Source organism: Nyctereutes procyonoides, unplaced genomic scaffold (genome assembly GCF_905146905.1).
Source record: "Nyctereutes procyonoides isolate TBG_1078 unplaced genomic scaffold, NYPRO_anot_genome, whole genome shotgun sequence".
Taxonomy (NCBI): domain Eukaryota; kingdom Metazoa; phylum Chordata; class Mammalia; order Carnivora; family Canidae; genus Nyctereutes; species Nyctereutes procyonoides.
This window is the reverse complement of record NW_026575131.1, coordinates 2,148,905-2,157,354: the sequence shown is the minus strand read 5'-3', so window position 1 is coordinate 2,157,354 and position 8,450 is coordinate 2,148,905. Positions and strand designations below refer to the sequence as shown.

Sequence of the window (8,450 nt, the reverse complement as noted above, 5' to 3'; positions counted from 1 at the left end):
CGGGACTGGACCAAGGTCGCTGTGCAGGGCGGTGCTCTCACGTGGCTCCTGCCACCCGGTGCCTCGAGGAGACCGGGGGGAGGGCAGGAGATCCATGCAACGAGCTCTTATCGTGTGCCCCCTGGTACCAGGCACTGCTTATTCCTGGCCCTGGGACACAGCGCCCTCCCGCCCTTATACTGTCCTGGGCTGGGGTGCGGGTCAGTTAATAAGCAGGTGAATGAATGTGTGAGCCAGACCGTTTCAGAGAGGGAGAGACCTTGCAGGAAAAATAAAAGCGGAGAATAAAAGGCCTAGAGTGCTGCGTTTGGGCTCCCTGCTCAGCGGGGAGTCTGCTTCTCCCTCTCCCTCTCTCTCTCTGCCCTTCTCCCCAGGAAACAAAATCTTTAGAAATAAAAGGGCTAGAGCACCGGAGAAGGGAGGACAGCCAGTTTACAAGGAATGGTCCGGTGAGGCCTCGGCCAGTTGCTCATTGGGCTGAGGCTGGAATGTGGAGCAGGAGCCAGCCGCGGGGGCGCCTGGGAAAGACTGTTGGAGAAGGCCCGGGAAGAGGTCACCTCTGACTCGGGAACTCTCGCCCTTCGAGTTTGTGGCCTGGCCTCGGGAGGGGCAGCAGAGCTCCAGGCTGCATGTAAAAAAAGGTTGTGCGTATTGCAGTGGAGAGAGAGTACATATGGTACATGACTCGGGAGATTCTTGAAGCATCTGGAGCCACTGAAAAGGTTGTCAACCATAGCCAACAACCAGGAGTCCCAAACAGCCGTCTTCACTGGCTGGGCAGATGACTCAAGGAGAGAGATTGGCAGGGCTGAAGATGCCTGCCAGTGTGGACACTGGAGACCTGAAGCGCATCCTGCGAGGAGGAAGCCACTGCTCAGTTCCCAACAATTGATACCGGGCAGGAACGCTAGCCCAAAATTGCCCATCTATCCATTTTTCAAGAGAACAGAGTGTTTCTATATGAAATTTCTTTTTTTAAAAGATGACTTTATTTATTTGACAGAGAAATAGAGTTAGAGAACGCAAGTTGAGGGAGGAGCAGAGAGAGAGAGAGAGAGAGAGAGAAGCAGGCTTCCCACAGAGCAGGGAGCTCCAAAGCGGGGCTCGATACCACGACCCTGGGACCATGACCTGAGCTGAAGGCAGATGCTTCACTGACTGAGCCATCCAGGCAACCCTTATATGAAATTTCTGTATGAAATCCTGTACATGTCAGCAACCAGTTTAGCATTTAATTTAAACACTGAATTAGCCAAGGACAAAATCCACTCAATTCTGCCTGGCAGCCAGTTTGCCATCTATGATGAGCCAGGCCATGTTCTGATGTGGTCACACGTGGCAGTGACTGTTCCCTGACTCCTCCTGTGGTCCAGGCTCTGCACTAGCAACAGAGTCTCCGAGATAATCAGATAATGGTTTTTTCAACCCCTCTTGCAGCACAGGGAAGAGGAGAGAGGAGGACACATGTTGGGATAGCTAACACCAAGCAACTGCCGCTCGAGAAGACCCATGTGCAACATAGGATGAAGACTTAGGTAAGGGGTTTAGAGAAGTGCCAGATAGGACAATTCTGCTTTTGGGCACATGGCACTCACCTGTGGAAAAGCTACTGCTGGGTGCTTGCGCACAAAATACCCATACAGAAGAAAAGAAGTTGGGGCACCTGGGTGGCTCAGTCAGTTGGGCATCTGCCTTCAGCTCAGGTCATGATCTCCGGGTCCTGGGATCGAGCCCCACATTGGGCTTCCTGCTAAATGGTGAATCTGCTTCTTCCCCTGCCTCTGCCTTTTGCCCTGCTCATGCTTGCTCTCTTTCTCTCTCTCTCTCTCTGTCTCAAATGAATTAATAAAATCTTTGAAAAAGAGAGCGAGAGAGAGAGAGAGAGAGAGAGAAAAGACGCTGCATGGGACGGGATGCCTGGGTGGCTCAGCAGTTGAGCATCTGCCTTCAGCCCAGGATGTGACCCCAGAGTTCCAGGATCAAGTCCTACATTGGGCTCCCTGCATGGAGCCTGCTTCTCCCTCTGTCTATGTCTCTTGCCTCTCTCTCTGTGCCTCTCATGAATAAATAAAATCTTAAAAAAAAAAAAAACTGCATGGTAAGCTTCCTCTGAAAATGTCTTTCCAAGTATGATTCTAGTCTGAACTATGGGTCTTGTCTGAACATGTGGCCTTCTAAAATGTCGCAGGCAAAAGCTCTGGAGAGTCAGCTATAGGCTGTGATATTGTGATTTTTAGTAAGAAATATTTATTTGGCCTTCCTCCTGCTCCAGGCACAGAGCTCCAAAAACCCTTGGAATTTCCTGTGATGACAGTGAGAAAGGTGTCTTGGGGGCTGGCTGCCACGGGAGTCAACCAAGTGATTGGAGTTGCAACTCTCAGTTCCACCCCCTGACGTCTGGAGGGGAGAAGAGAGGAGCTAGAGATTGAATCAATCACCAATGGCCAAAGATTGATTCACTGATGCTTGTGTCATGTAGCCTCCCTGAAAACTCAAAAGGACAGAGTTCAGAGAACTCCCACATTCAAGGAAAGTGGCCAGCTCAGATAAGGCATGGAAGCTCCATGTCCCTTCCCACATACCTTGACCCATGCCTCTCTCTTCCATTTTGCTGTTCCTGAGTTACATCCTTTTGTAGTAAACTTGTAATCCAGTACGTTGTTTCTCTGAGTTCTGTGAGCTGCTATAGCAAATTCATTGAACCTGAGGAGTGGGTCATTGGAACTTGACAGCTAGCTGGTCCTCAGAAGCACAGGTGACAACCTGGACTTGCATTTGGCTTCTGTAGGAGTTGAGGGCAGTCTCATGTTAAGGATTGAACCCTTAACATGTAGAAGGTGAGGCTATCTCCAGTAAATAGTGACAGAATTGAGTTGAATTGTAGGACACTGTGGGGGAGGAAGAACTTTTCCCTTTTTCCTTCCTAGGTTCTCCTTCCTAGGTCCTAGGTGCCTGACCTAATAATTAAATTGACATAAGACAGATTCACAGCTTAACTAAGCAAATTTAGTTCTGTACATATGAGAATGCATAAAAATATGAGATACAAAGAAGCAACCAAAGCAGGCAGTTGTTTTTGTTTTTGTTTTTTACCTTTTAGATAAAGAAATAATAAATCTGTGAAGAACTGACAAGAGAAATAAGTTTGGGCTTGGGGTAGCAAATTAGTGAATAAGTAATCAAGGTTTATTTATACAGAATTCTGGTCCTGAATTCCCTATCTGGTGATAAGACTGTTTTCTACCCAGATACCCTTCACATGGAAAATTTATTTCCTGCTTTCGAGGAGATAAAAGAGGGTCACAATGTCCTTATTGCACTGACTGTTTCTTAGGTAACTTTAATTCGAAATAATCCATATGCCAAAGTGACATGTTTGGGGGCAACCTGCCCTGAACCCCAACAGCACTGTTAAAAGCAAGACAACTGGATCAAAATGGAGTCACTTAGGCAAAGCCCTATGTCAACAAACTGAGAATTAACTTAATTACAATTCTGGCTCTCCCAGAAATGGAATCTTCAACCAGTCAATCAGGAATCACCTGATCAGCACTAATAAGGTAATCTGCTTGACAGATTCTTATCCTTTAAAGGAAAGTAATCTTGCCATAACCTATCCACTTTTTTGCCTAGTATCACTTCCTCATTCCTGTTCCCTTCTGCCAAATATGTCTTTCATACAGCTCCTCAGTACTTTTTTCTTTCTGTCTGCTAGGTAGGATGCTGCTTGCTTCTGATCAATTTTTGCTCAAACTCTTAAAATTGCTAATAAATTCGGTTTGTCTTTTAGCAACACCCACCTGGTGTTAGACAATTGCTTGGCGGAATGGGAAAACCCATGCACTGGAATTGGGGCCAGAAATGTAAAGGCGTGGGTGCCTGGGTGGCAAAGGTGGTTAAGCATCTGACTCTTGGTTTGATCCCAGAGAAAGGATCTGGCAATGCTGAGATTTGTGTTCAATGTTCAGGACCTATTCCTCAAGAGAGATTCTTTGAAAGTATTTCAGTTCCCAGCCCCTTGTTCTCTTGGGCACCAGGGAATGTGGTCTTTGTGAAAAGGTACGTTATAGTATTTCTTTACTATATTGTTTACAGCAGTAAAATATTATACATAACTGAAATATCCTTAAAATAGATGTTATGGTAAGTTCGCAATTACATCAAAATAACAAGTTACCAAGAAACAATAATTTGAAGGAAAGAGAGTGTATGGTGGTCTAGATGAAATAAAACTGGCCATGAGTTGATCACTGTTGAAGTTGGGTAATGGGTCAGGGTGGGGAGAGGGTCCATTATATATACTTTTCTACTTTATCTTTTAAAAAATATTTATTTATTTTAGAAAGAGAGTGCACACAAGCAGGGGGAGAGGCAGGAGAGGAGAATCTCAAGCAGACTCTGATTCCCTGCTGAACAGGGCAGAGCCTGATGTGGGGCTCGATCTCACCACCCCGAGATCAGGACCCAAGCAGAAATCCAGAGTTGCCCACTTAACTGACAGAGCCATCCAGGTGCTCTTCTATCTACTTTCTGTATATGTTTGAAATTTTCCATAGTAAAAAAAAAATTTAAGATTTTATTTATTTATTCATGAGAGACACAGAGAGAGAGAGGCAGAGACACAGGTAGAGGGAGAAGCAGGCTCCATGCAGGGAGCCTGACATGGGACTTGATCCTGGGTCTCCAGGATCAGGCCCTGGGCTGAAGGCGGCACTAAACCGCTGAGCCACCCAGCTACTCCACAGTAAAAAATTTAAATGGGGGGGGGGCGCAGGGAAGAGATATGGTATCTCCATAGAGTAGAATATTATACAGCCCTCAAAAAGAACAAAGACAATGTTTGTACACCATTTGGGAACAACTTCTAAGATATGTTGGTAATTTTTAAAAAGCAAGGCACACTCCCATATGTGTAACATGTTTACATGTATGAGAAAAGCACTCCCTCTCTATATTTGCTTGAACAGTGTGGAATAGCCCTACAAGGGTTACTCACAAGTGTGTCCCAGAAGATGGACCCAGGAAGGCCCCATAGCTCAGTCCTCTTATTTCCTCTCTCTACACTCACTTCCTAGTGATCTCCCGAGTCATGGCTTTAGGAGCCATCAGCTCTCAAATGAACATCTCCTAACTGCAGCTTATATATGCAACTTGAATGCCTACCAGGTACCTCAAACTGAATGTAGGGAATGGAATGTCTTATCCTCCCCTCTTCTACCCCACCAGCAGCCCTATCTCAGTTAAGGAGAACTACATCCTCCCAGTTGCTTGGGCAGCAAACCGCAGCTCAACCCATGACTCCTCTCTCCCTTTCATACTCTCCGTCCAATTCATGAAAACATCCCGAAGTTTTGTGACTAGATTCCAACCACCTGTTAGCATTTGCCTAAAGCCATCATCTCTTACCTGGATTACTGCGACAGGAAAATCACTCTTTTTGGCATATGGTCGTCTCAGCTTCAGCAAATGCACAGTCATGTAACCAACACTACAATCAAAATACAGAACGTTTCCACTGCCCTCCAAGAAACCCCTTTGTGCTGCCCCTTTGTGATCAAACCCTCCCATAATTTCAAACCCTGGAAGCCTCTGATCTGTGCTCCTATCCCTACAAGACTTACTTTTCCCAGAACATTATATAAATAGAAGCAGACTGTGGATAGTCTCTAAGCCTAGCTTCTTTCATTTAGTACAATGCATTTGAAATTCATCCATGTTTTTGCATGTAACCACATTGTGAGTTCCTTTTTATTACTGTGTAATATTCCCCTGAGTAGACGGACCATGATTTGTTTGCCCATTCATCTGCTGAAGGACAGGAAGCATTTAACTAGAAATGCATTGATACTTTTGACTTTTAAATTATTTCAAAGTATTACTTAATAAATAAGTAAATATGTTTTTAAATGTAAAATAAGGGCACTGGATGGCTCAGTGTTTGGGCATCTGCCTTTGTTTTTTTTTTGTGTGTGTGTGTGTGTGCATCTGCCTTTGGCTCAGGTCGTGATCCCCAGGTCCCAGGATCAAGTCTCGCTAGGGGCTCCCCATGGGGAGTCTGCTTCTCCCTCTGCCTATGCCTCTGTGTGTGTGTGTGTGTGTGTCTCATGAATAAATAAATGAAATATTTAAAAATTAAATAAATGTAAAATAATGTTCTAAAGGTACCAGTGGGACTAAGATCCTTTTGTTTTTAGTCCTCAGTGGGAAAGTCATAAATACTTTCTCGCTGTTGCCTGTGGATAGACTTCTCACCCCACCCCATGCCCACCACTTGCTGCTCTGGCCATCATGAACCTGTGCAATCCTGCAAATGGATCCACTTTGCCCTACACTCACCCACCAGCTATGCCCTTTGCCTGGCACACTTTCTGGAAACTTCCTCCATATCATGTCCTGCACTAGTCACAGCTTTAGAAAGTAAATGACAGAAACCCTCCATGAGATTTTGGTTCCGTGTTCCCTGCACACCCTTCGCAGAGTTTTTAAAGAATATTTGACTCTAGGTTGGGTAGCAGAATGGATCTCAGTCAATTCAGGCCTCCTTTTTATTCCCTTCAGAAATGCCTGGTGAAGCCACAGAAACCATCCCTGCTACAGAGCAGGAGTTGCCACAGCCTCAGGCTGAGACAAGGTCTGGAACAGAATCTGACAGTGATGAATCAGAACCAGAGCTTGAGGAACAGGATCCCACACAAGCAACCACACAACAAGCCCAGCTGGCAGTAGTAGCTGAAATCAATGAAGAACCAGTCAGTAGAGCAAAACAGAGCCGAAGTGAAAAGAAGGCACGAAGGCTATGTCCAAACTGGGTCTTCGACAGGTTACAGGGGTTACAAGAGTCACTATCCGGAAATCTAAGAATATCCTGTTTGTCATCACAAAATCAGATGTCTACAAGAGCCCAGCTTCAGATACCTACATAGTTTTGGGGGAAGCCAAGATTGAGGACTTATCTCAGCAAGCACAACTAGCAACTGCTGAGAAATTCAAAGATCGAGGTGAAGCTGTCTCGAACATTCAAGAAAACACACAGACTCCAACTGTACAAGAGGAGAGTGAAGAAGAAGAAGTGTAGAGGTTAAGGACATAGAATTGGTCATGTCACAAGCAAATGTGTCAAAAGCAAAGGCAGTCTGAGCCCTGAAGAACAACAGTAATGATATTGTAAATGCTATTATGGAATTAACAATGTAACCGTATGAAAATTAGGACTTTTTTTGGTGTTTCAAAAGAATAACTGCAGCTTGGTTTGAAATTTGTACTGTTTCTATCATTAATAAAGTTATGGCTTCTTGTTGGATGAAAAAGAAAAAAAAAAGAAGGAAACCCTCCATGAAACTGACTGAAGAAAAAAAAAAAAAGGAAATTCACTGGCTTATGGTATAGTTAAAAGCACAGGCTTAGGCAGCCCTGGTGGCTCAGAGGGTTTAGCACCGCCTTCAGCCCAGGGTGTGATCCTGGGGCCCCAGGATCGAGTCCCAGGTTGGAGCTGCTTTTCCCCCCTGCCTGTGTCTCTGCCTCTCTCTCACTCTGTGTCTCTCATGAATAAATAAGATCTTAAAAAAAAAAAAAAAAAGCACAGGCTCTTGTGGCTGTCTGCTTGTGCTTGTATCCTACCTCCGCCATCTGAAAGCTGTGTGTCTTGGGCAAGTTACAAAACCTCTTCATGCCTCTGTTCTTTCATTTGTGAAGGAAGGGGACACAATAGTTCCTAACTCATGGAGTTGCAAGAATTAAATGTAGTGGTATTTGTTTGGCATCTAGGACAAGGCTGGGTGTATAGTAAGTGCCGTATTAGTGTTTGTTAGGTTAGATAAATAAATGTGCCTAAAAGATCAAGAGGAAGCACCCCTTTTCATGTTGGCTCCATCCAGGGGCTCAGATGATGACATAAAGCCACCGGCTTTGTTCCTCTCCCCTCTGGGTTTCTTCTACTTCCAAGCAGGCTCTCTCCTCATGGTGACAAAATAGCTACCAGCACCTCCAAGCTTACCATCTCAGCAACTCCACATCCCCACACCAAGTCACCTTGTCTGATGAAGTCATGCATCAAGCAGAGATAGAAAATGCTCTGTCTCTCCAGGTGTAAGTTATTCGCTCACTCCAAGGGCCAGGAGGGAAGCGCGGGTGCTGTTGCCATCAAAATACAGATAACATTATGCCTCAACCTTGTGAATTTTGTCTCTAACCTGACATCTATCCCACTGAGTTGAGTTTGCTTTAGGCCAGGCTGGTGCTCCAAAGCTCCTCTCCCAATCTTAGTAGGCTGAGGACCCCTTACACATCTTTGATTGTCCAGGGCCTGACCCAGGCAAATGCTCCATAACTGTTTCTGGAGTGGACTCACCCCCAAATCTCTAGCCCACAAATACATCCTTCTCTGCTGCAGATTGCTGATCTCATACAGTTCCACAGGCTGGCCACGGTCCTTGGGAAATGATTGGCAGGAA

General features: G+C 45.3%; 1 pseudogene; it reads left to right on the top strand.

Moving 5' to 3' along the window:
• Nucleotides 1-6,487: 6,487 nt before the first annotated feature.
• Nucleotides 6,488-7,309, top strand: LOC129522276 (nascent polypeptide-associated complex subunit alpha-like; annotated as a pseudogene).
• Nucleotides 7,310-8,450: the final 1,141 nt, after the last annotated feature.